At 48.7% G+C, this 26,593-nt stretch overlaps 1 protein-coding gene across 5 annotated transcripts in view; it reads right to left on the bottom strand.

The window, feature by feature from the left end:
• The window catches only part of LOC111138620 (capping protein regulator and myosin 1 linker 1), a 300,609-nt gene that overhangs the window by 220,063 nt on the left and 53,953 nt on the right, over positions 1-26,593 (bottom strand). The gene's annotated exons all lie outside the window — the stretch shown is intronic.

The following is a 26,593-nucleotide window of genomic DNA, read 5'->3' as shown; positions in this document are numbered from 1 at the left end:
GAAAGAAGGTTTATTCCTACCCGGTCCCCCCTCATCCCTCTTCCATCTACCCACATTCCACCTGTCCTTCAAGGTCCCATTCAAAATGCCAAGCAGACGACACCACAGAGGGACCCCTTCACAGAGACCATCCTGGGGACCGGGCCTCGGGAGCCGGCTTGGGGGCCACCATGCTGCATGACTTTTCCATAAAGTGTCTCCCTGCCAGATCACAGCAGGGTCACATCCCCCCTCTCCTTTCTAAACCTCTGTGTGTGTCCCACAGCCCCCACTGGACCATAAGCTTCTGGAAGGCAGAACACACGCAATACCTTTTTCTAGCACCCAAGCCAATAACGACACTAACAACAAACAGCATTTAGTGCGCCAGGCCCGTCCTCAATGCTTCGTCCTCAATGCTTCATAGGCATCATCTTGTTGAGTTCTCTGAACAGTCCTGGGCGGGGGTGCTTATCAGCGCTTCCCACGCTACAGATGAGGAAGCAGAGACAAACAGGCTGAATCTGCGGGAGACCGAACGGCTGGAAAGCGTCTGAGCCGGGATTCTGGCTGGAGTCTGTCCTTCTATGAAGCCTACCTCTCACCCAGAAGCTAGGCTCCCAAACTTCTTCAGTGAACAGAAACAGCCCCCAAACTCTGGTTGCTCTCTGGGCTGGCCCTTCCATCGTTCCGGTTCCTCCCTCAGAATGGCCCGCAGGGTGGGGGGGTGGGGGGTCTGCAGAGCGATGCTCCATCACCGCGCCCAGACACAGCGGCCGGAAAACTCCGTCTGGATGGTGCAAAATGCACGACGGTGCGCCTGTCCCCCAGCGAAGCACAGGGTTACAGCTATTTCCCGGCCTTCTTTTTAACAGCCGGGCCAGATGACAAAACCCACCATCAGGCCGCATGCCCTTGGCCGTGAGCACAACGAGGGAAACACAGGGCAGGTCCACTGCCACACACGTGAGAAAAAAATGAGAAAAAACCTCGCAGCTCTGGTCAGAGCGCACACACTTCTCTCCTCCGACCCAGAAAACATGAAGGATCGGGTGAACCAGACGCACTCAGATTCCCACCTCGAGATGGAACATCCACCCACAGAAAAGCATCAAGGAAGGTCCCCTATTGCACTGGCTTCAAATGTTTAATTATATGCATGATGAAATCAAATGCATCCGTACTTTACCACTGTTTTCTAATGAGGTTGGCAACGAGATGGAAACTTGGCATTTTATGCTCAGCTTAAGATGCTTGTTTGTATGCTGTCACAGCTGGAGCACTGCAGAGAGTCTGCGGGCTCTACGAGAGGTAGCAAGGAGGAACTGCTCCCTGCGGATATGACCCCGTGGAAAACATCCAGGACCAGAGAGAAACTCAGTGAGGACAAAGGGCATCCAAAGGAAGCACCATTCATCCACGGAAGGCTTCACCACAACGTCCTCCTTTCAGGTATGAATCTGAGCTTTAAAAACAAGGTGAGTGGGGTGCCTGGGTGGCTCAGTGGGTTAAGCCTCTGCCTTCGGCTCAGGTCATGATCTCAGGGTCCTGGGATCGAGCCCCGCATCGGGCTCTCTGCTCAGCAGGGAGGCTGCTTCCCTTCCTCTCTCTCTGCCTGCCTCTCTGCCTGCTTGTGATCTCTGTCTGTCAAATAAATAAATAAAATCTTTAAAAAAATAAAAAAATGAAATAAAAACAAGGTGAGTGGGAGGGGGAACCACACCTGCTTCACCTGAAAGCAGCTTTCTGTGTCTTTGCAAGAGTTCCCCAGACTAGGGGGAGAAGCCACACCTAGGAAACAAAGCGAGCCCCTTGGAGTCCCAGGCAAGCAACATTCTCCCGCTAAAAGCAGGTACTCTGAACAGAAGGCCCAGCCCCCGTGAGGACAGGAAGTCGGCAGCCCCTTTTGGGAATCTGCCCTCTCAGAGCAGAGCAGTGAGGACGTCGTGAGAGGTGGCAGATGGAAATGGGTGAGCAGTGGGGGAAGAAGCCACACCCAGACAGCTGTGGCGTTACAAACACGCGGCAGCGGACAGGGCAAGCCCAGGAGGTCCGAGCATCTGCTTAACCGAGAAGCAGCTGTGGCAATTTCTGAAATAACTCGGGGGAAAAAAAATCAAAATTAAAATAAAGCACTATATTCAATAGTGAGGAAGGCTGCAGGAACAATCAATGGGCCGCGAGTAAAACCAAAGCTGGAGACACTCAGCCTTGTCCTCATGGTGTCCATGCCCGGGGCCGCGTTAGCAGGAGAACCGGATTGTAATGAGTCCCTCTCTGGGACTTCCAAGAAACATTCCCTAGAACAGGGTCCAACACAGATCCGCCCAATAGTTAAATCCAGCCTTTAATGAAGACCTAGGTAGACACCAGACTTAGTAATTTGAGTCTAAGAAGAGATTCCCCAAAACTCAGATAAACCTATTTACTTGAACTCCCCACTGACGCCAAAAATAGAAGGAACGCACCACCTCATCCCAGATGGGTTTTCTAATTCAGCCAGAATAACCGGCACAGGGGGCCACAGGAAAATTTTCTTGCTAAAACAACATAAAGGAAACCCTCCTGATGGAAATGCTTCACTGTGATTCCTCACCGTAAACTCGTAACAGCACCATTCTACAGAACGCATCGGTCAACAGGACGGATTTTTAACCGATTCCAAATTCTGGTCAAAAAACATGCATTTGGGGGGACAAGGGATGACGCTATACATAAGCAAGGTTGTGGACGTACAAAAACCACACTAATTCCACAGCTGGACATTTCAACCACTTCTGAACAGCAGGCAGAAGGCTGAGTACAGACCACAGGACTTAAACTTTCTAGGAGATCCACAGAACGACCAAGCGGATGGCCATCACGTTGTTGGCTGCGCCGTATCTGTTTGCATCTGGTGTTCTGTGAGACCCTCAGGTCATGTGCGTTCTGTCTCCCTACACTGACCACCCACCTTGGGTTTTTCTGGAAAACACTGATCTGTAAGCCGCTGGGCTTATTGGGAGGTGTTAGCAGTCTGCTCACTGAGTTCTCAGAGCGATGGACTGAGCTAATTTAACCCAAATGGCTTTATAATTCTGTCTCCACCTCCTCTCCGTAGCTGCCCACTTTTTCTAGGGCAGGGTCATGGAAATTATTTCAAGAAATGGAAAAGTGTAAAATCAGGAACTCCTCAGAGCTTATTTCCCTCGGGAGAAGGACAGCCAGCTGACTACCCTCGGAAAATAAAGACGTGCTGTGTGACCTCTATCAGTCATTCAAGTTTAGCAATATTATGAACAGAGAGAACAGAGAAGGTGTTCCAGGAGCACTGGGACTCTGCTGCTGAACTCCTTTCTTGGCGCATGAATGTCCTCCCTTAACTCTTTCCCTTCCATGCTCTATCTTCCCGGCTTCCTTAATTCATTTGGGACCAAGGAACAGGAGGAGTCCACACAACCACCTTACCAGTACCGGGGAGCCCTCGGGCACTGGGAGGAGGATGGGTGTTGACCCTGCCTTGGGGAGGCCTTTTCCAACCACAGCACCCAGCACACTACTCCCAAACCACAAGTCCCAAGGAGATCAGACCTTCACCTGGCTTGGCCGCTCCCATCCCAACCCTGTAATGTGTACAGGCAACACGGCATTTCTTCAGCCAGAGTATATATTTACCCAAAGTACCCTCAGAGCAGTATTTCTTTCCTTTTCCATTCCCAGCCCTCACAAAAATAGCTCAAAAAAAAGAAAAACTGAAACCAAAAATTTATGTCCATCACCAAGAAAATCAACGGTAGGCAGCACTAGACCACGCCTCCCAAGTCAAAACAGTGGCACAAGCTTCCCGAACGTCTGAAGAAAACCAATTTTCACAGTAGCAGCCAACACGTGAAAATATTTTTATTGCAAAATTGAAGAGTGTAGCTCAGCACATACACGCTGGAATGCTAATGTGAGTAATTACACAGGTGGCTATGCAAACACTGAACTCATGCTTCAATTTGGCAGAAGGATAAACATTTCTAGGCTAGTTTGCAAGGTTCAATTACCTAGATCTGCTGGTTAATTTCCTTTACATCCCCCAAAGTCAATCACTGCCCAACAGAAAAAGTCACTTCTAGAAACACGTTCTGCATAGGCAAGAATAAAGTACTTTTGTACTCCACTGCCTCCACATTTTTAAATCAGGAGCTGACCTGCCGAGACATGATTATTCTATTGTGTCCTACAACTTAATTCAAACAAATCTTTACTCATGAAAACACAGACTTATTTGAGTAATATCCATTATCAAATACGTGTCAGGCCCTCTGTACCCAGAGATGCTGAGGATACAGCAATTAACTACACAGACAAAAATTCCTGCTCTCCCGAAGGCTTACATGCTACCAAAGGGAATATGATGCACGGTCACATATATGAGACACAGGGCATGGTCAACGCTGATCAAAGTGTGATGAAGAGAAATTAAAGCAGGTAAAGAGAATAGGTGGGGGTTGCAATTTTAAATATAAGGGAAGACTACAAGGAGAAGGGAACATGGGAACACCTAAAGAAGGTGAGGGAGGGAGCCATGCCAGGTGGAAATCTTGGCAAAGAGGAAGCGCTAGCTCAAAGATCCTGAAAGAGAGGCATGTGGGGGGAGGGGGTGTCAGTGATCAACAGAAATCTACATTTGGTTAATTGTTTCATAAATGTGTTAAAAACTGTATCCCACAGAGAGATACTGAAAAACTACACTGTTTCCAGTAGGGAAGTAGCTTTCTGTTGCATATGTAACATCTGAGACTCCTGTGACTCAGAGACACCCAGATGTTCTGCTTTCCCACCAACCCTAAGTGCCCTGACAGCTTCTTGTTTGAGGTAAGTTACATCCCAAGGGCTTCGGGAGTACCTTTAGCACCACAGCAACCAAAGCTAGAGGGCAAGTACAACACTTAGATATGCTGTAAGTCACAGATGCCTGTATATGGTCTGCGAGGAGCTCTACCTTCACCCCCCACGCCATGACTGTCCTCACCATCCGTGCTCAGGTGAGCCCTGGGAACTGTGAAAATGGTCATGAGCCCAAAAAAGAGCTGGAAGGACAAAAGACCTCATCTCTGCCCTTATGAAATAACAATGTGATCCAATATTCTTTCTTCAAACTTAAGATTTTTTCAAGAAAAGGGGGTAAAAGGCATAAAAATCCTTATTCGGAATACATGGGAAAAAGAAAGGGAGAACTGTGTATGGCAGAAAACAGAACATGAATCTCTAGAACCCAGAGGAAGGTCAAGGCCAGAGTGCCAAGGCTGAGAGTCAGGTGCGTCTGCCCCCCCCACACACACACACCCCACACCCCCCTCCATAGGCCTGGTAATGCAGCCTGGGTGGGCCACTTCTGCTTTCAGAAGCTTTGCTTCTTCATCTACAAAAGAGAGGTCATAATCCCTACGTTGTAAGATTGTTGCAAAGACGGGAATCAGTGGATTCAAAGTGGCCGGCATGTGAAAAGATCAACCTCAAAACATAACTCCGGGGGCGCCTGGGTGGCTCAGTGGTTAAAGCCTCTGCCTTCGGCTCAGGTCATGATCACAGGGTCCTGGGATCAAGTCCCGCATCGGGCTCTCTGCTCAGCGGGGAGCCTGCCTCCTCCTGTCTCTCTCTGCCTGCCTCTCTGCCTACTTGTGATCTGTCTGTCAGATAAATACAAAAAAAAAAAAAAATCTTAAAAAAAAAAAAAACGTAACTCCGTGTGACTCCATTCAGAGAACACGCTTGAAATGACAAAGTTAGAGAGACAGAGAACAGGCCGGTGCTTGTCAGAAGCTGGGGGCAGGGGCTAGGGAGAGCGCTGGCTAGGATTATGAAAAGCTACCGTGAAGGAGCCTCACCGTGGAACTGTTCTGCACCCTGCCTGCCAGGGCGGTCACATGAATCTTCACGTGATAAAAGAGCATAGAACACACACACAAACACATGCACGAGTACGTGCAAAAACCTATGCCATTTAAATAAAGTTGATGACTGTATTGGTGTTAATTTCTTGATTGTGATAGTGTAATACTGTTATGCAACGCTGCCTGTCCTTGGAGGAAACCGCATCAAGGGATCTACAATGACCTCAGATAAGTGCTTTTTCTTTTTTTAAGGTTTTATTAATTTATTTGACAGACAGAGATCACAAGTAGGCAGAGAGGCAGGCAGAGAGAGAGAGAGGAGGAAGCAGGCTCCATACTGAGCAGAGAGCCCGATGCGGGGCTCGATCCCAGGACCCTGGGATCATGACCTGAGCCGAAGGCAGAGGCTTTAACCCACTGAGCCACCCAGGCACCCCAGATAAGTGCTTTTTAAAGCTCATCACTCAAAAAAGAAAAATGCCTGGCATATTACGAACACTCCATAAGTGGCCTACTGGGCAAGTTATCCCGTTACCTACGAACCGGAACTGTGACTCCCTCCCCCTCACTTTCCAACAGAGAGGAAATGCTGAGCGCTGGGCCCGAGCGAGCATGCTATGTCAGGGTTTGTTGCTACGCTGGTCATCACCTCCATCATCTTTGGACCCCAGCCCCTTAAAACCTCACCAAGGGTACCTGGGTGGCTCAGTCAGTGAAGCATCTACCTTGGGCTCAGGTCATGATCCCAGGATCCTGGGATTGAGCCCCGCGTCAGGCTCCCTCCCCCGTGGAGAGTCTGCTTCTCCCTCTGTCCCTCTCCCAACTCATTCTTTCAATCTCTCTCTCTCTCAAATAAACAAATAAAATCTTAAAAAAAAAAAAAAACCCACCTCACCAATATCCAAGTAAAATATGTACACTCTTTATATAACCGATGGAGAAATTTACAGGAATCCATTTACCACAATATGCAAAGAACATTTAGTCTGTTTCTGAGTAATGGATGCACATACAGTATGTCCTATGGAAAGAGAGAGAAAATACTTTAGTGGTCTAGAGCAGCATTTTCCAAAGTGTTATCCTAGTTCCCTAAGATGCTCCACAAAATAAAAATCAATCAATCAATCATACAAGATCAAATAAATTTGGGAAGTGCTATTATACTGTCTTCCTCTGGGAGCTCCAGTTAAATAGAAAACCCCTATTCAACTTCATTTAATCCAACTTCATTTAATCTGTCTTTCCTCAAATTTACTTGTTCACAAAATCGTTTTTATTATACCTATTGGCATCCGGAGAAAGACGCCCAGGGCCTAGGATTTTAAAAGTCATTCTATATGGGTCAGCTACTCACAACAACCCCATTTCTCCATCCGCTGTGTCCTTGACAAGGGAAACGGATGGCTTTTCTCCAGCTGCTACAGTGGCTGGACAGGGAGCTAGCCTTCCATATGCATTTGCGGAAATCGATTCGATGCAAGTACAGTTGCAGGATGACAAGCCCAGGCACAGGAGAAACGACTCTTCATGGTTTCTTGGAAGCACCTCACTTAGTTGAGAAAACGAAGGTTCTCCTTTTCTGGAAGTTTCTGAGAGTTTCTCCAGCTTTCAGAGGCAAAGGTTTCCCATGATGCCAGTGTCTCCTCCTGAGCGGCAGCCACTCCCAACTAACACAGCAGCTTCCACCAGGCTAGCATCAGGAGGAACAAGTTCATGACCAAAAAAAATCCCTACTCAAAACTATAGGCCTTGAAAGTCCTCTAGCAGAATACAGAGTGTTTCAGACCAAACAGAAGTTAAAACTGCTAACTACAATAATTTTTCCTGGGAGAGGTGATGAGTTAAATTAAAAGTCACATCATGAAGATGACTTAAGCTTAAAGTTATATAAAAATGAATTACAAATCTCAGACTTTTCTGAGATCAGGCTTGGATGGGGGGAGGGAAAAAGGTAAAGACCCTTCCTCCTACAGAGCAGAGGGAGAAAGAGAAACAAGGGGAAGCCCAAGTTCTCAAAAATCAAGCTTCACTTAATCCACGGGTCCATCAAAGCCAAAGACACTTCTTTATGATAACACATTTTCTGTTTATAGGAGTAACTCATACCCCAACTTGAAGAACCATGAACTAGCTCGAAAATTAAAAGAAAGAAATCCAAACAATTTTAAAGGAATGAAATGAATCAGAATAATCAAGGAGAGGGAGAAAACATCAGGAATTTTTTTTAAAAAACACAAAGTATTTGAAAAGTAGACACTTCAAAACTAGCTCAATTACATCCATCTTCTTTGCAGAGATTTAGAAGAGTTTATCATGAACCCCCCTGACATAGCAGTAAAAATCAAAATCTAAAAAATAAAATAAAATAAAGTCTCAATCACTAAACAATAATAAAGCAAACTCACTGAGCCTTCCACTCCAAAGGCTCAATCACGCATTTTGGGAACATCTCCAACCTGTCTGAAAACGAAAAAGGGTTTCAGATAAAACCTCAGCATAACCCAAGCATTCCAGCCTTTCAAGGTTACGAAATAAAATGAAGCCACGGTTTGGATATTCCATTACAGTCAATCCTCCTAACATCACAGGAACATGGCTGGTGGGCCGATCCTTTCCTCAGTAAGACTGGCTCTAATCACAACACTTCCCATGAACGAGGACATCCACTGACAGATGTCTGTCTGTCCCTCCACCCTGCTTTCTCAGTGGCCCCCTCCTCAGTGGCCCCCTCCGTGTCACCGGACCACGTGTCTCCTGGTGGCCACGGTAACCTTTTTTTGCCTTGGCTAGCTCCGCCTTCTCTCGTTGGCCCAGAAAATAACATGGAGGGAAAAAATACAAGTATTTTGGAAAAAGATGTATTTTCTGGTAAAAGAGTTGAAGTCGACATAACACCACCAAAAAAAGTGTGTATGGTTTTGCAGAGATCCTGGTGAGTTTCCAGAACTCAGGGCCCCCACAGGCTAAACAAGCTGGAGAGAAGAAAATCAGAGGACAATTCTAAGTGTGGGCTAAAGAACCGAAAAGCCCCTCATGCTCTACGTAAGTTTTCTCACAAGAGACTGCGTACCTTTTCTGTTCTCAACACCTGCTGCCAGATGCTCAGTTCCTCCCTTCAAAGGGAGGGAGTCTCTTGCCTTCCTTCTCAGCCTCCTCAGCTCCTGCACACTGGAAACAGGGACTTTCCTAAATTCCTCTTCGTGTGGATGGAAGGAGGGAAAGCCTAGAAACTCTCGTCCCTAATCTAGTGTTCTATTAATAGACTTTTAAATGCTGGGCCACTTTTAAAATAACTGAAGTGGGAAGCCAGTAAACAACGATGGCACTGTGGCCCTCCAGCCCCCCTCAACCCCCAGCCCTTAGTGAGGCCACATGTCGTCTTATCCAGGAGCCCCCATTTGGACACTGATGAATCTGTCACAGGACAGACCCTCCCAAAGTCCAGGGAAAGTTCTCCCTTCTGCTCCTTTCAGAGGCCTGAATTCATCAAGGTCAATAATGCCATGCTCAAAAACAACTTAAACTTTTTCAATTAAAAAAAAAAGTGTTTTTGGTTTTGTAAAAACAACAAAAACAAAAACAAAAACCTCAACTCTTCAGCCAGGCTTGGCCAAAACTTTAATTTATGCAGTGGGAAACACTGTAGCAATTGGCCCAAATACCCCTAAGGGGAAAGCCAGACTCAGGGGCTTCAGAAAGGAGGAGAAAAAGGCTCCAGGTTGGCTCCCTGGTTCCCCCACTGTGCCCATCAGAGCAGGCGCAGGAAAGGATTCCCATCTTTTCTCTGGTGCAGCAGTCACAGGAAGGCAATCCCAGTATGGGGGGGGGGGGGGGGGGATTAGTATGCCAGTGGAGCTCAAAACCTGCTGGATCATCCAATTCCAAACACAGACCCACACGCCTGAAGTGCGAGGCCCCGCCAAGAGGCTGGGTGCCTGCCTCTGAGTCCCGCTCCACCGAGCATCCCTGGGCTTGAGCACTGGGCCAGCTTCCCGGCAGCTGCTTCTGCCCACCCAGGAACAGGGGAGCACGGGCCAGCAGGTGCGAGCCATGGGGCAGAAGAGCCTTGGTGAGCACAGGGAAGCCGTCAAGGGGGGTGTGTGTCTGGAAAGCAGCCTGTCCTGAAACCCCATCTCCCCGACAGCACGGGACAGGCCACAAGCCCCAGCCCAGAATGGTGTCAGCACCCATCACGGAGCCCAGGTCCTTCCCGCTTCCCTTGCTGGCTGGCATGGGGGGCGGGGCGGTCCCAGCCACAGCAGCCCTCAGGGACTCTGCCCAGTGGGAGCAAGCCTCTCTCTGTAACACCCAGTAAGCCTGTAACCAAGGTGCCCAAAGCTCATCCCGGCAGCAAAGGACAAACCATGATCCCAATAATAAATGCATACACGGCACAAAACTAATCAATATAGCATGATTATACATTCCTGTTTAGTTTCCAAACGGGAAACCAATCAGTATTCTTGGCGACGGCCATATAATAAAACGGCCCCTGCGACACTGGGTGGCTCAGTCGTTAAGTGGCTGCCTTCCGCTCAGGTCATGATCCCAGGGTCCCGGGATTGAGCCCCGCATCGCATCGGGCTCCCTGCTCCACAGGGAGTCTGCTTCTCCTTCTCCCACCCCCTCTGCCGTGTTCCCTCTCTCGCTGTGTCTCTGTCAAATAAGTAAATAAAATCTTTAAAAAGAATTTTTTTAAACGCCCCCCCCCCTTAAGAGATTGCCACAGCATCTGTCTGTATGAAATGTATGGGATGAGCCCATGACTGCTGTTTCCACCTTGAGCCCCTTCTTGGGTCATTAAATTTCTTACACTGATTATACACTATGTCCCGTTGTTTTGCAATGCATTTCCCGGCATTACTCCTCTGACATACATGGTACAGGCCACCGCTGTCTGCTAGGGGACCAACTTTGAACAAGCTATGGATTCCCATAAAAGCAGCCCGTGACTACGTATCCTCCCTTCAGAGACCCAGCACATCCTTAGGATGGTAAGACTGTCCTTGTGTTGGCTAGGACATGCTTTGTAAATATTTTAAAAATGTCATAGGTAGGAGGTTATTTGATTCATTAATTTTCTAATTTTTACTCTTATTTACCTATAGCATGTATGCTAACCCCTAGCAAATAGAAAACCCGGTGTATTTTTACACATTTACAATAAAGTCACACATCTCCTACCTTCCTGTTCTCCCTTTGTTTCTATCAAATAGGACCAGAAATAAAGGTACAAGACAGCCGCAACGCTTCCCCCCAAAAGGGCATCACCTTTTATTCCATAGAAGAAAGATTAAAGCCAATATGATACTGTCTGTTAATGTTGTTTTTTTTTAAGATTTTTTTTTTTTTAATTTGACAGATATAGAGAGACAGGGAACACAAGCAGGGGGAGTGAGGGAGGGAGTAGAAGCAGGCTCCCCTCTGAGCAGGGAGCCCCATGCCCAGCTCGATCCCAGGACCCCGAAGGCAGATGCTTAATGACTGAGTCACCCAGGCGTCCCTCTGCTGATGTCTTTTTAAAGCAACAGGCAAGGGGCGCCTGGGTGGCTCAGTGGGTTAAAGCTTCTGCTTTCGGCTCAGGTCATGATCCCAGGGTCCTGGGATCAAGCCCCACATCGGGCTCTCTGCTCAGCAGGGAGCCTGCTTCTTCCTCTCTCTCTGCCTGCCTCTCTGCCTACTTGTGATCTCTGTCTGTCAAATAAATAAATAAAATCTTTGAAAAAAAAAAATAAAGCAACAGGCAAAACACAACCTAAGTTGTGTTGTTCACCATTTAGTTCAGAAATAGTTAATTCGCCTACTGGATTAGCTAAGGTTTTTTTTTTAATTGATATTTTTTATTACCAAACAAAATGTTTTTAACGCATGGAGGACACATCTCTCATATCCCTGATATGGACAGAATCAGTGAATAGGACAAGTTCGTCCAAGTTTGGGGGCTGAAAAGCTCAAAATCAAACTCAGTTTAACTGAAACGATGCATCCCATGCCACTATAAATCACAAAGCGTATGATTTCAAACTCTGAGATGATCACACCTAGAAATGTGAAGCATTTATAACCTCCCACCAAAAACAATGTGCCCCTTATATGACATCAGCCCATCTGTAGTGACCAAAGTTGAAACACTTGTGACTTCACTTCATCTGCCACCTGCTTGTTAGAAAAGCAATTCAAACTTCAAGACATTTTTGGAGCTACTTACTTCGTTAACCACATAATTACACATTCTTTACCTTGACCTGGGGAACTCAACCCTGCTCAGGATGGACAATAAGCAAAAGCTTCTCCGGGTGGGCACAGTAAACATTAAATAACAAGAACAGTAACACCATGAATATCTACGGGCTCTTAGACTGTTTTGAGTTCTGTGCTACTTATTTGTGAAACTGAAATTTCCAATGCACTTTCCCAGCTGTTAAAAAGAAACAGAACCTGCCTGTATCGCCTCAACCAGGAAATCCCAATTACCCAATTTAATTTCCTTTATTCTCGAGGTCGGCCCTCCTGGGGAAAAGTCATCCGATAACTGACTTTCTTCAACTCCTGCAGGCTCTACGGCATTTGCAGTCTCAAAACACAGCCTCCTCCAGCCCAGTCCGAGAGAACCCGAATCCCATGTTCCCCGGTAAGGCGTGAAGCCGCCTGCACCGGTAAGAGTTGGAAGGGAAGAAAAGGTTGTGAAGGGCCCCGGAGAGAATCCAGCCTTTCCCACCATCGCTTTCTACATGCACAAGGAGCATCCTTCCATAGAAAGGTCAGCTGGACAGACCAGAGCCTGCCAGGGCGCCTGCCTGATGACTAATTCATGAAGTCAAGAAACCACGAGAGCCCAGTAGCAGAAAGCCCCATCAACTCAAAATTAAACAGCACCCGACACCTGTGATTCCACCCCAGCAAGACAAAGCAGGGGCTGCCAGGAGGTGCTGAGAACTAAGGGAGCCACCATATGGGATCTGGGGGAGGGAGAGGTGCCAGGAAAAACAACCCTGTCCATCGTTCCATGCGGGACCTGGTACTCAACAGAGAAGCTTTTCAGCAGAGTTCTTTGGTGAGGCTTATATCCTATTAGCCAAGAAGACTTGCTGGCCCCTTGACACATCTTATTAAAGCAAATCTCTGGTTTTTCAAACCCCACGTCTGCTCAGACTCCCACCTCATGTGTCAAGACGAGGACAACTTGAGCGTACTCGCTGAGCCTCTGGCCCAGCAGTGTTGCAGGGGGACGTCTGCTCGGGAGAGCCTCCTCCCAGGACTAGACGCCTCAGAAGTGTTCTGTAGGAGGCAACAGGCAGCAGGGCAAATGGTAAATGCACAGGCATACAGTAAACATACGTCTTACCCCACACCACCGGGAAAGATAGTCAGCAAACAAACCCAAAAGTTCTAGAAACTTCTAGAAAAAATTCTAGAGGCCCACTGCACAAAAACATGAACATAGTTACCATTGAACTGTATACTTAAAAGTGGCTTGTATGGTAAGTTATGTGTTTTTACCCTAATTTTTAAAAATTAAAAAAAAAAAAAAAAAGGTAGTCAGCCAAAGCAGCATCCCACATTGCACAGAAAGCCAAGGAGAAAAAGACAAGTCGAGGTGTTTCCTCAGAAAGGTTTTGAAGCACTTATCTGCTGACCAGACAGAAAGCAAAGGTAATGAAGCAGAAGGCAGTATTCCTGGCATCTTGTCCATATGACGGACAACAGAATAGGGGCGCTCAGGCCATCGAAAGCTCCTTCGTTGGCTCATCTATGTAGTCCATAACACGAGAACCTCTAGGATATCTGCACCAATTCTGAATTCTATGTAAGAACCCACAGGGCTCAGGGCCTTGAGGTGACACCCTCTTATGAACAGCTCTGCCACTTGGAACTCTGGTCCAAGGAGAAGGCACTATGTTCTAGATCTGCACCCCTCCAGAATATTTGTAAGTGGTTGTCTGTCAGCGGACTTGCCAACTTGATCAAGGTGGCTTCCCACGGACATCTCTGGAGATGTGGGAGAGTGTCTGCTGAGCTAAATTTCAGCCAAGCCTAAGACTAGGTCTATGCGTGGAAACTTCAGGGGTCAGATCTCAGAGTAAGGGGAACTTTAAAATGACTAAAAGTCTGCAATGATATTAGAGTCTCCTCCCTATGCAGTGAACTATGTCCCCGGAAATGCAGAGGAAATATGGAGTAGAGCTTCTTGATGAGCTGAGACATTGGGTTCAGGTCCTTCCTCAGTCGAGTTCCTATGGTACTCAGTTAGGAACACGCGTGGCTACAAAGAAGAGAAAACCCAATCGCTTTTCATCTTTTCATTCCACCATCCATAGTATGTTCATTTTGATCTTCACCTTGTTAGCCCCTAGTCATAAGGTGGACGCCCTATCTACAAGTTCAAGACCATGTGGGAGGCAAAACACCTGAACACAGGAAGGGACAGCTCCTGAATCAGAAAGACAGAACTTTCACAGAAAACCTCCCTGTTCCTTCACTGGTGTGTAATGGGCTAGAATGCACTGTACGGATGTCCCTGGGCTCGGGAGTCTCGGCCTCAGCCCTACTAACAGCGCAGCCAGGTAATTCCTCACTGGGAGGACTGTTGTGTGAATTACAGATGTCCACCAGCAGCCCTGGCCTCTCCCCACAGACGCCAGCAGCAGCCCACCCGACCCGCAGCAATGACCATCGCAAACGTCTCTAGACATCCCAGATGAACGCTTAATTACAGAAGCACTTGCAGACTAATCTCTGCTCCATAGGATACAGCAGAGGGTAGTGAGGGGCCAGTCGGCCAACCAAGGGTTTCTGCCCCCAAGGCTCTATCCCTATTTCTTCCATGTTTTCTAACAAGCTCTGCTGCTACAATACCAAGTGTTTTTGGAAAATTCGAGAGAAGCATACAAAATGCTCCCACATCAGAAGTACTGACAAAGTCTGAAACCTCGAGATTGATGCACAAAGAATAACCAGGAAAAAATACATTGTAAAGGGCTAAACTGTAGAGACAGGCAAGACATGTTTCAGTCGGCTCTGATCAGGAGAGATAAAAGCACACGAGACAGTCGCCTCAGTCCTTAATGAAAACGTCACTTTAGAGGTAGAGCCTGTGCGTGAAGAGTAGAGATACTCCGACGTGTGGCAGGTGAGAAGGAAAACAACAGAAGCAGAGCTCACGAAGCCAGCAGGAGCTGCTCTCCAACTCAGCTAGGTTCCCACAGACCCATGCCTGAGAACCCGCAAACCACTCAGCTGTCTCATCTGCATAATGGGGACAATACCAACACCGTGCTCCAGGCCTGAGAGGCTAGAAGAGAACAAATCAGCTATGGGAGTATCCAGCTCACAGGAAGCAATAGAGTGTTAGTTTCTATGATCACTACTATTATTATATAATCATAACAGGATACATTACTTAACACAAGAACAACTCAGAAGAGAGGCCACCTGTGAGAAATCAGAGCGTTCCTCTTCCAGCGGTTGCGGCAGCCTGAGTAGAACAACCTGAATGTGTGGTGAGGGGGGCAGTCAGGCTCCTGATGGCCATGGGACGCTGGCTGAGATCGGGGCGGGGGGGGGGGGGGGGGGAGTGTGAGAACTGCACCGACCTGGGATGGCAGGAGGGCTGGCTGGGCTGCGTGGGCGATTCCAGCGAACTTCATGGCCACTGGCCATGACCAGGTTCGTAACAAGAGCTTCCACGTTACAAAGGAGTTTTAGCTTGCAAAGCAGGTCTACATGTCCTAGCCGAGGAATTTGCATGTTATAAGCCTGTCCATAGCTCCTGGAGAAGCACTTGAGCAAAAAGGACTTCTAGTAGTCGCTTGAAAAGTCACTGCCAAGCAAAGTCCAACTGCCTAAAGTGGGAAATTCAAAACTTGCCTTCTTGCTGCAGCACAGGAGACATGGGTGTCAGCCAGAGAACAATGAATGTAGTGTCTTTGATACATTTAAGAGGAAAATAGACAAGCTCTCAGAAAAACAAAACAAAACACATTTCCAATCTATGCATCCTTATCTGCCGGTCTTACCTGTCTCAAACTCCTAGCTTCTGGGTTGTGATTTCTTTATGACCAAAGGAAAAGGAAGAAAGACCCACTAAACTACCAACTGTTCCTGGTGCCCTGTCCTCACTCAGGGTTTCTCCAGCCACTTGAATTCCGTACAGATGCTCCCTAGGGTTACACACATTCATTACCTGCTTAGTTGGGTAAGTTTCTCAAGGCACATGGCATGGCTTGAAGACATGGAATACTTAGAGTTACCTTAAAAATCAATCAATCAATCAATCAATCAATCACAAAGTGCCCCCTGTGTGTGCCTGAAAACCACAAAGGGACGGGCCGAAGAGCAGGCCAGACCTTCCCACAGCAGGGTTCTGGGTCGTGGGCTCGTCCTCCCCCGGCCAGGTGTCATTCCCTGGGATCATCCCTGCAGAAACAGACAGACTACGTCACACTGTCCCCCCGACACATTTTCAGCATCTGCCAACAGTCAGGGGGTCAAGTATCTTCCAAAACAGCCTGTCATTTAATCCACTGCTGGGTTTCCATCATTACTGAGTCCCAACAACAGAAAAGACTGAGGTGCTGGGAATAATGATCCATGTCATGTATTCCCAAGTAGTTAATAGAAAAGAAAACCCATTTATGCATGTTTTCTAGCAGAAAGCATCATGTCACAAAGCAGAGGTGCCTTCATCTGACATTTTTGGGCAGCCTTATTCCTCACACACAGAAGCAACCCATGATATTTTTTTCCTACTACCAGGAATGATAATTAAAAGTAAACATAATTTACTGTACTCAGAGTATGTTGTCAATATAACACTGGACCTTTCACATGTTACTCTCCCCAGTCTTCAGTCAATACTGTGGATTGCCACTGTCCCTATCTTACAGGGCAGGGATCTGAGGCTCAGGGAGGAAAATTAAGTGACCCCAAAGTCGATGAGAGGATCTTGGATTACACTGCCGTGCCACTAATGCAACAGTATCATACGTGAACGAAGCATAAACTTGATTAAAGCCAAGGGCTGTAAAAACAATTCACCACTCATGGTCTGTCACATTTGTTCTCAGCAAGGCCTGGAAAACAGGCAGCATGCCCTTTTTCACCATCAAATCCAGCAGAGTCCAGAGCGGCTCTGTCCAATGGAAAGAGATGAATTATGTCGGCTTGAATTTTCTTGTGGCCATATTTTTAAAGAGTTAAGAAAACGAAGACGGAAGCAACTTTAAGAAGTTATTTTACTTAACCAAATATATCCAAAACATTATCCATTAAGCATGTAACCAACATGAAAATTATATTTATTTATTTGAGAGGGGGAGAGAGAGCACGTGTGTGCTAACACAAGTGGTGGTGGTGGGGGGAGGGGGAGAGGGAGAAACAGGCTCCCCGCCCAGCAGGGAGCTGAACGTGGGGCTTGATCCCAGGACCCTGAGATCATGACCTGAGCTGAAGGCAGATGCTTAAATGACGGAGCCCCCCAGGCGCCCCCAACATGAAAATTATTAGTGAGACATTTCACACTCTTTCTTGTGTAGCAAGCCTCTGAAATCCAGCATGTTCTTTCCATTTACAGCACACCTCAGCTCAGACCAGCACATTTCAAGGGCTGAGCAACTGTGAATGACCAGCAGTGACCAGGCTGGCCACACACACATTAGAACCCTGGAGTCCCACACATGTCCAACGCCCCTTTAATAATCGATCTCTGTTCCTACAATGATCCAGAAAGGGAGTGCTCTCCTCTCATCACTATCCCTTACCCACTTCCCTGGGATGAGATCACAAGGATACCGATCAGGGACTACCTGAAAGTCATCACTTCCAGGTAATTCTCTAAATACAGCGCTCTGAGCTGTGGAGGAACACACGGAACCCCATCCATCCTCAAGCCCGAGGTTACGCAGACGGGAATGGACGGCACGGCCAGGAGCTGAGGGTGGGGCACAGAAGAGAGGACAGGATGGCGGACTTTCCGCCCCCTCCCCTCTAATTCTGTCACAAGCTCCCGTCCTGATGTCCCTTTTCCTCCATAACATGGAGATATTTCAGTAACTGCGTGTCAAGAACAATATCAAGAAACACAGGACAGGGGTGCCTGGGTGGCTCAGTGGGTTACGCCTCTGTCTTTGGCTCAGGTCATGATCTCAGGGTCCTGGGATGGAGCCCCGCATCCAGCTCTCTGCTCAGCGGGGAGCCTGCTTCCTCCTCGCTCTCTCTGCCTGCCTCTCTGCCTACCTGTGATCTCCGTCTGTCAAATAAATAAATAAAATCTTTAAAAAAAAAAAAAGAAAGAAAGAAAGAAAGAAAGAAAGAAACACAGGATGGAAACACTGGGGCTCCCTGACCCCCAACCTACTGACCTCGGGCAGCACTTCGAACCAAAACCCTCAGGGACCAGCCCCATGAGTGGGCTTACGGGGTGGGAGGAGCCAGTGCCCATCCAAGGGGATGGCAGGAGACCCTGCAGGTGGGAGCGCAGCCCCACAGGATCCGATTTCTTAAGAGAAGCTATGAATCTGGCTCTCCAGTGAGCAACTCATGGGCTGTTTTAGAGAAGCACGTGCAGTGGAACGGGAAGTAACTGCAAACCAGATGCCATTTTGGGGAACTGTGTGGCAGACCCCGGTGTGGGTGGGACAGCAAAGACACACGGGGACAAGCAGGGGGACGGAGCTCCTGCACCCTCTGTCTGCCAGTGTCTGTGCAGAGCAAAGCCAGGCTGGCCTCGGCACTCCGCCCCCAACCGGGGCACCTGTGTCTAGAAGGTGAGGGGCATGATCGGATGCGAACCGGGACACACCTGCTCAAAGAGAAGAGACAGCACCTCCTTGGGCCACGGGATCCTCCCAGCGAACGAACAGACCTGGGGCAGCAGGGCCTGCCGATTTCTTAAAGAGAAGCCAAAAATATAGATTCTTTTTTTTTCCTGGAAAATCTAATTGTTACTTTTTGACAGCTAATTCAAATCCTACTTCCAACGCTGTGTTTGCCAAACTCAGCCTACGGGGCCACCCCAGAGCCCCCAGATCAGAGCATCTCCAAAGTCCCACCCACCCCAACATTCCAGCAGCTTTAAACCCATACATTGTCATGACATCAAGACAGCATTAACTTAACCCCCTTTCTCCATCTGCAAAAAGGTCACTGTTGACTGCAGGTGAGTAGAGGACTAACGACCAAATGAAACGTGTATCCTGGACTGGATCCTGGAATTCAAAAAAGGACAGTCATGGAAAAACAAGTAAAAATCCAAATAAAATCTGGTCTCATTAACATTACTGCACTAGTGCTAATTTCTTGGTTTTGGTAAATTCACCCCAGTTAAGTGAGCTGCTGACAACAGGGAAAGTCAAGGAAAGGGCCCATGGGAATGTTCTGAGCTTCCACAAACCCAAAATAATTGTAAAATAAAATGTTAAAAAATTTTTGAATTGTACCCCCAGAAAATGTTAATTTTAAAGTATATTCACTTCTGGGGCACCTGGGTGGCTCAGTGGGTTAAAGCCTCTGCCTTCGGCTCAGGTCATGATCTCAGGGTCCTGGGATTGAGCCCCACATCAGGCTCTCTGCTCAGCAGGGAGCCTGCTTCCCTTCCTCTCTCTCTGCCTGCCTCTCTGCCTACTTGTGATCTCTGTCTGTCAAATAAATAAATAAAATCTTTAAAGTATATTCACTTCTAAAATGTGTGTGTGTGTGTGTGTGTGTGTGTGTGTGTGTGTGTTTAAGACTTTTGAGCCATCTCTATCTACACCCAACTTACAACCCCAAGATCAGGAGTCACACACTCCACCACTTAGTCAGATAGCTGCCCCATGAAGCGTTTTTTAAAATTTGCCCTGAGGGGCGCCTGGGTGGCTCAGTTGGTTAAGCGTCTGCCTTTGGCTTAGGTCATGACCCAGGGTCCTGGGATCGAGTCCCAGGTCCAGCTCCCTCCTAGGTGGGGAGCCTGCTTCTCCAGCTCCCTCTGCCTGCTGCTCTCCTTGCTTTGCTCTCTCTCTCTTTCTCTCTCAAATAAATAAAGAAAACATCAATCAATCAATCTTGCCCTAAATCTTCACGCTGGTGGACTGAGTGACTAAGAGAAACCTGAAGGGTCCAGAACAGTCTCTAGCCTCTGCAACAAGGAAGAGGGCAGAGAATCAGTGGACTTCTAGTAAAATACCAAATGGTTGAATGATTAATTTGACCTGAATCAAGGAAGTTGCCAAACACTCAATAGCTTTTTGGCCTTAGAATATAAATCAGCTCCCAGCTGGAGGGCTAGAGACCCTATGGCCCAAACAAGGGAGGCAGAACTAAAGTACTAAACACAACAGGGCAGGCTTCTGTGCAGTGCTTCTTAGAAAGGAGAACAGTCACATAAACCACGTACATTCTACTCAAACCAGCCAGCATTCGAAACAGCGCCTTAGACTGCAACACCCTTACAGCACCCCATTTCCAATCAGTCCCTTTTTAACTGTTTTTGTTTTGCTTCTGTTATCAGGCAGGAAACACATAAATAAATAAATGGACACATTTCCAAATGTACGGAGAGACCCTGCAGCACGAATGGGACTCCCATAAATGAAACGGCGTGAGCACCTGTCGGAGCTCTATTTGCATTCTCTGCCTTTCCTGCTATTATAGTCTTAAATCAGTGTAACACATGTAGTAAATACACTTCAGAGGAAACACGAAATAAAATAGTTGGCTTTATTAGAGATTTGTGGCAAAAAGATTTACCATAACTTTAAGCTAAAAGAATGCACCAAGGGGAGGGCACCTAGGTGGCTCAGGCAGTTAAGCACTGACTCCTGGTTTGGGCTTAGGTCATGATCTCAGGGTCGTGAGATCGAGCCCCACATCGGAACCTGTGTTCAGCTCAGAGCCAGCTTGTCTCCCTCTCCCTCTGCTTCTAACCCCATGCTTGATCCCACTTTCAAATAAATAAATTATATATATATATATATATATATATATATATATATATATTTTTTTTTTTTTTTTTTTTTTTTTTTTTTTTTAAATGCAGCAAGGATAGTCTTTCTTGGAGTGCCTGTGTGGCTCAGTCAGTGAAGCGTCTGCCTTTAGCTCAGGTCATGATAGCGGGGTCCTGGGATCGAGCCCCACATCGGCCAGGCCCCCTGCTCAGTGGGAAGCCTGCTTCTCCCTCTCCCTCTGTGGCTCCCCCTGCTTGTGCTCTCTCTCATATAACTAAATAAAATCTTAAAAAAAGAAAAAAAAAAAGAAATAGTCATTCTTCTGCTTAACAAATATTTATAAGGCTCTACCATGAAACAACGTATGTCCGGGGTCTGGGAATAAGCAGTGAGCAGACCAGAGACCTCTGGCCTCTTGGAACTTACCCTCTAGCAGGAGAGAGGAGAGACAAGAAACAAGATGAGCAAAACAGTCCGTGAGATGACGCTAAACGCTAAGGAACTAATCACGTTGAAAGAGGAGGCAGAATGGGTTGGAGGTGTTCAACATGAACCTGGGGGTCAGTGAAGTCCCTCTGAAAAGGCGACATTTGAAGGAAGACCCGAAGGAAGAGGGAGCGACCCACACGGGTTTGTGGCTGGAAATGAAAGGGAGTTCCAGGTGGAGGGAACAGCTGATGCGAACACTGTGCCAGGAAGCCACCGGAGACTCTACGGAGAGAGCAAGGATGGGAGCGAGCAAGTGAAGAAGAAAGGAGGGGATGTGGTCAGAAGGTCCTGCGGGGGTCGCATAACCCCTTGCAGGTCAGCAGAGTGATGACTTCGCTGTCAGTCTGACAGAGATGGGAAGGGGAGCCACACGACCTGAGCACTGAGGGGGATAAGGCACGTAAAAGGACACGTCACTAATTCCAGGCGGAAAAAATCATGGCGGCTTAGACCCAGACAGGACAGGTGGTAAGAACTGGATTCTGAACATAGGTGGAAAGTAGTGCCTACAGGATTTGCTAAGGGGGGTAACAGAAAGATAACTGAAGAATGACCCCAGACAAGTTGTCCTTGGTACATGGAAGAAGGGAATGCTGTTCACCAAGATGGGAAAGATGGGAAGACTGTGGAAGCCAGCAGGTTGGAGATAAGAGGACAACAGGATTTCCCTCTTGGGTGGTACAGGTTTCTTTGGTTGGTTGGCTGGTTGGTTGGTTTTGTTGTTGTTTTAAATGCAAGCAGATGATTCTTATTCTGGCATTCCTGAATTTATAATCAAAGAGTGGACAGGATACCGTCTCAAAATCCACTCAGAAAAGGCATCACCAGCTCTTGGTTTGGCCATGATCTGCCTTTCCGTCCCACCCCCTACACCCCTCTGCGCCCCTCCCCACACAACCATGAGCGCCCCGTGGCCATTTTAAGTATTGATTAAGATCAGGCAATTTCAGCCCCAGACTGCCTTCTCTCCCCTCCCTCTGCCTCTAGAAGGTCCATTACACATACACCCCCTTGTGCAAGCCCCCCAGAAGCAGCCTCCTAGGAGGGGTCCCCTAGAAACGAGCACCTGGGGAAACAGACACATCAGCATCCTCGAGGGGTCCCACAGACAGGTGATGTTTGAAATGCCTATTAGACACGTGCAAACAGAACTGTGTCGTAAGCAGTCAGCTGCAGGAGTCTGCAGCCTGCGGGAAAGATCGAGGCGACAGACACAAATGCAGACATTTTCTTCACACTGAGGACCTTTGAAGGGTGGGCGTACATAGAGCAGAGCACCAGATGCCCTCACGCGCTCCACGAGAGCATGGGGAGATGAGGAACCAGCAAAGGGGACTGAGAGACCCCAGCTCAAGAGGGAAAAGGAAAACCGGGAGCAAGGCCCAAGCAGTGAAGTAGAAACTGAATTTCAAGGAGCGTAATCGACCTGTTAGATGTGGCTGTGAAGTGAAACCAAGAGAAGACGAGGACCCGACTGAGGGCCCGACCGTGGACCCCGACTGTGGACCCGACCGAGGGCCCGACTGTGGACCCGACTGTGGACCCGACCGTGGACCCCGACTATGGACCTGACCAAGGACCCGACTGTGGACCCAACCAAGGGCCCGACCGTGGACCCCGACCGTGGACCCGACCGAGGGCCCGACTGTGGACCCCGACCGTGGACCCAACCGTGGACCCAACCGAGGGCCCGACTGTGGATCTGACCGTGGACCTGACCGTGGGCGGCAACAGGGAAACGTCACCGGAGCTGCAGAGAGCAGAGCTGGCGGGGGCTGAGCGAGGGGCAGACGCCCCACTGTAACGGGTCCAGCCCAGAAGGGGAGGGAGATCTTAGGCACAACCAAGACAGACAACTCACTCAAACCCTTCTGTTATATGGGGAAGAAAGAAACTGGCCAGTGGCTGGAGGGGAAATCAGACTTGAGAGACGATGTTCTTATTTAATGGGAAAAATAATAACGTGCATGGCAGTGGGGATGTGGTAAAGAAAACTGATGCTACAGAAGAGGAGGGAATGCCACGGAACAATGTCCTTGAGACAGAGGGAGGACGTCGTGCACGAGGAGCTGGAGCTCGGGCACCGAGACGGGCGGGTGGCAGGTGTGCGGGCCGGAGCCTGAGGATGTCCTCTTCTGATCATGTCTGTTTCACTAGGGAAGAAGGAAGCTGAAAGGAGGCCACAGGCATCTGGAGAGCAAGGACAAAGTGTGCCACAGTCGTGGAAGAGAGCAGGGAGTTGAGTGGCCTCCGGGCAGCATCCAGGGCCCACCGGGATTTATGGACTTAGGGACATGACGGGCATGGTGGTGTGGCTTTGCGCAGGGCACACAGAGAGACACGGCTTTCACCAGAATTGCGTTCTAGTCGAGGGAGAATGACCAAGTACGTATGGGAGGGGCAAGGGTGCTGAGGACACACACCTCGGTAGTGATTCTAGAGGCAGATCCCGAAGTGGAGCTGGGAAGGATGGGAGTCCGGAGATGGGGTGAGGGCGGGACTATAAAGAGGCGGTACGTTCAATGAAGGGAAGATCCCACTGCTGCAAGCGCTGTCGGGGCTGGAGGGACCTCAAGGCCAGGAGGAGGGGATCAGAGCAGGGAGCCGGGGAGGCACTGAGGTTCCTGGTGGTCGCAGCACCAGACACCTGAGCAGGGATGCGCCGGCTGAGAATGGCAGCAGACGAGTTCCCAGGAGGGGAGGCTGGGAAGATGTGGGGAGCATGGTCAGCAGGAATAGGGGCATCCTGGAGACCTGGCAGGGGGGCTGCTCAGATGGGAACTGTGCAGAAACAAGGGTATTCAACAAGCCAGTGGCAGATGAGGACAACGAAGGTGGAGGGGCTGGGAGAGACCCCGGTTTCAGAGCACGGGCTCCCGGGAGGAAAGGGGATGAGGACAGAGACCACGGGGAGGGCACTACCCCATCCCCAACCGCGGTTCGAGGTTCAGGAAGGAAAACAACAGCCACCTGGCTGGGCTGCAGGAGAAGCAGTATGTTCAGGGGAGATCTGGTTTCCAAAAATGCAAGAACAGGGCAGGGGACATGCACAGACCCAGTAGGGAAGCAGGGGATTTCGCTGAGGACTGTGTGGGCTCCGTACATTCTCGGGGCAGGGACAGTGTTGGAAAGGAGTCCCCAAGGACTGGGACGGGGGCATGACAGCTGCCCTGGGTGTCCAGGCTGCCTGCGGTGACTGGCCCATCAAGGGCAAGAGGTGTGGTGATATGGGTTCTCATGGGCAAGGCAGAGAGCAGTGGAGAAGCTAGCAGCATGGGGTGGTCCCACGTGACCCCTGCTGGGAAGGGGCCAATGTCCCCCCACCACTCCTGGGCCAGCAAGAAAGGTTTCGCAAAAGTAGCCTCTTTAAAAAAAAAAAAGCATAAATACTGACTTGATCTATCCTCGCACTTACACCCAGCATAGCTGCTTTATGTGCAAAAGAAATGTAAGTCCTCTAGAAACCACAATTCCACATTTTTTAAAAATTACAGTTAAAAATACCCCAGATTTCCCCAACTGCTGCAGAATGAGCACAAGAGCAGGCAAGACTTCACTGAGTGACACACTGGTCACGGGGTAGTGGGACCTGTGAACATTCTAAGTTCCGGAAACACCCAGCAAAGGGCATTCCTCCACAAGCACGATCTCAGAAACCACCAGAATGAGAAGGAGCTGTGCTCAGCCCCCAGCTGCTCGAGAAGAAGTCTTAGAAGGAAGCTGGGTGCTTGTTTTACGTCTGGAAAATAAGATTAGACACCCAGTTACATCGTATTTCCTGACAGGATTATTAGAGGATAGTTCCCACGGTAACCAGGGAACCGCTGGCGGTGGGAGGAGGAAAGGTAGAATGCATCTTTCTCAAAAAGAATAAATCCCATGATCTCAGAGCTGGAAAGGGTGGCGAGGGGCCCTGTGGGTGGGATCCTGCACCACGTGCCCAAGACGATGCAAAATTCTCACATAGACAGAAACCATAACAAATACCCTGGTAAAATTCCACATCGTCCCCAGAGAAAAGCGAGGCAAAAAATGCCACTTCTTGGTGTTGAGTCGAGAGATGCTGGGGGACTTATCAGTAATAATCAGTAAACTGAAGGACGACATCAGGCCTGCCTCCACAGCGGAGAAGACGTGCCCAGCAATGGTCCTCACCGCAAGGCCTTTCTTCAGAGAGGCCGTCCATGCAGCCGTCCAAGGTCACAAGGCAGAGCTGGGACGCAAATCCAGGTAGGCCTCACCCCTGCGGGGCTCACGCTGCCTCCCAGAGACTGTCCCCGCTGTGGCCCGGTGCCCACAGGGGCTGCGGTCAGATGAGCACACAGCCAAGCCCTCCAGCTGCCTCTGACCCCAACACCATGGACTGGACTTGAGAAAGCCAATCTCCTCCTCCCTAGAGTTTCCTCTTCTGGAAGGGAGATTAAACGACCTCCTCACAGATGGAAAACCGAAGAGCCAAAGAAGCCTCCGGTCTAGTTTCATACACACCACGTCGTGGGAAGAGAGCTTAAGGGTGTCCAATCCCCCCAGCTGAGGCGTCCCCACACCCACGTTCCACCCACCTGATACCTGAACTCCTCCAAATGTGGGTTGCTTGCTACCAGAAAAACCGTACTTGAATATCAGACAATTACACTTTGTTCCCATGTAGGATCCTCTTTCGGACTCCAGCTTTATGGCACAGGCTCATTCGGAGCAAGTGCGGAGACACAGCGGGATCTACGGATGGATCTGTTTGCAGACATCAGCTCCCTCTAAGCAGAACTTCCCCTCTTCTCCACACCAAGCCATACATCCACCCTCCCCCACCTTCCCGGTGTCCTTTCTCTTCTCCGCACTTCCTCAAAGATCATGAACATGGTACAATGACCTCTGTCCAAAGTATCCTCAGGGCCCTAGGAAGGACTTCGTTAGGCTGGGAGGCTGAAATTCATTTAGAAAAACTAAATCTTCCTGAATACTCCCCCAACACACTTTTACTGTTCTGGGTTTCTTAGGATGTATATAAAAGATAGACTCTAGGAGCAGAAAGTTGATGGTCTATCGCTGTCCTTCATTGGAGCCATTCAGAGCTGGCGATGGTCCTCCCTGCTGGCTTGGGACACCTCTGTTAACCACCTTTTTACTGTGCATGGCATCTTCTGCAGGGCTCAGATCCCTCCCTAAGCAGACCTCCTCGCTCCGCCTCCCCCTTCGGCTACTGAGCTAGCTCCATGACTCACAGCAAAACCTCCAAGTCCAATGCCTCAGTTTGCTCATCTGTGAAATGGCGATGATTGCATTTGCCTCATAAAGTCACAGTGAGATCAAACAAGAGTGCTTAGGACAGAGCTGTAAATGGGA

This window comes from Enhydra lutris, unplaced genomic scaffold (assembly GCF_002288905.1).
Source record: "Enhydra lutris kenyoni isolate GAN:26980312 unplaced genomic scaffold, ASM228890v2 scaffoldscaffold93, whole genome shotgun sequence".
NCBI lineage: Eukaryota > Metazoa > Chordata > Mammalia > Carnivora > Mustelidae > Enhydra > Enhydra lutris.
Note: the sequence above shows the minus strand (reverse complement) of the source record. Positions and strands in the feature narration are given on the sequence as shown.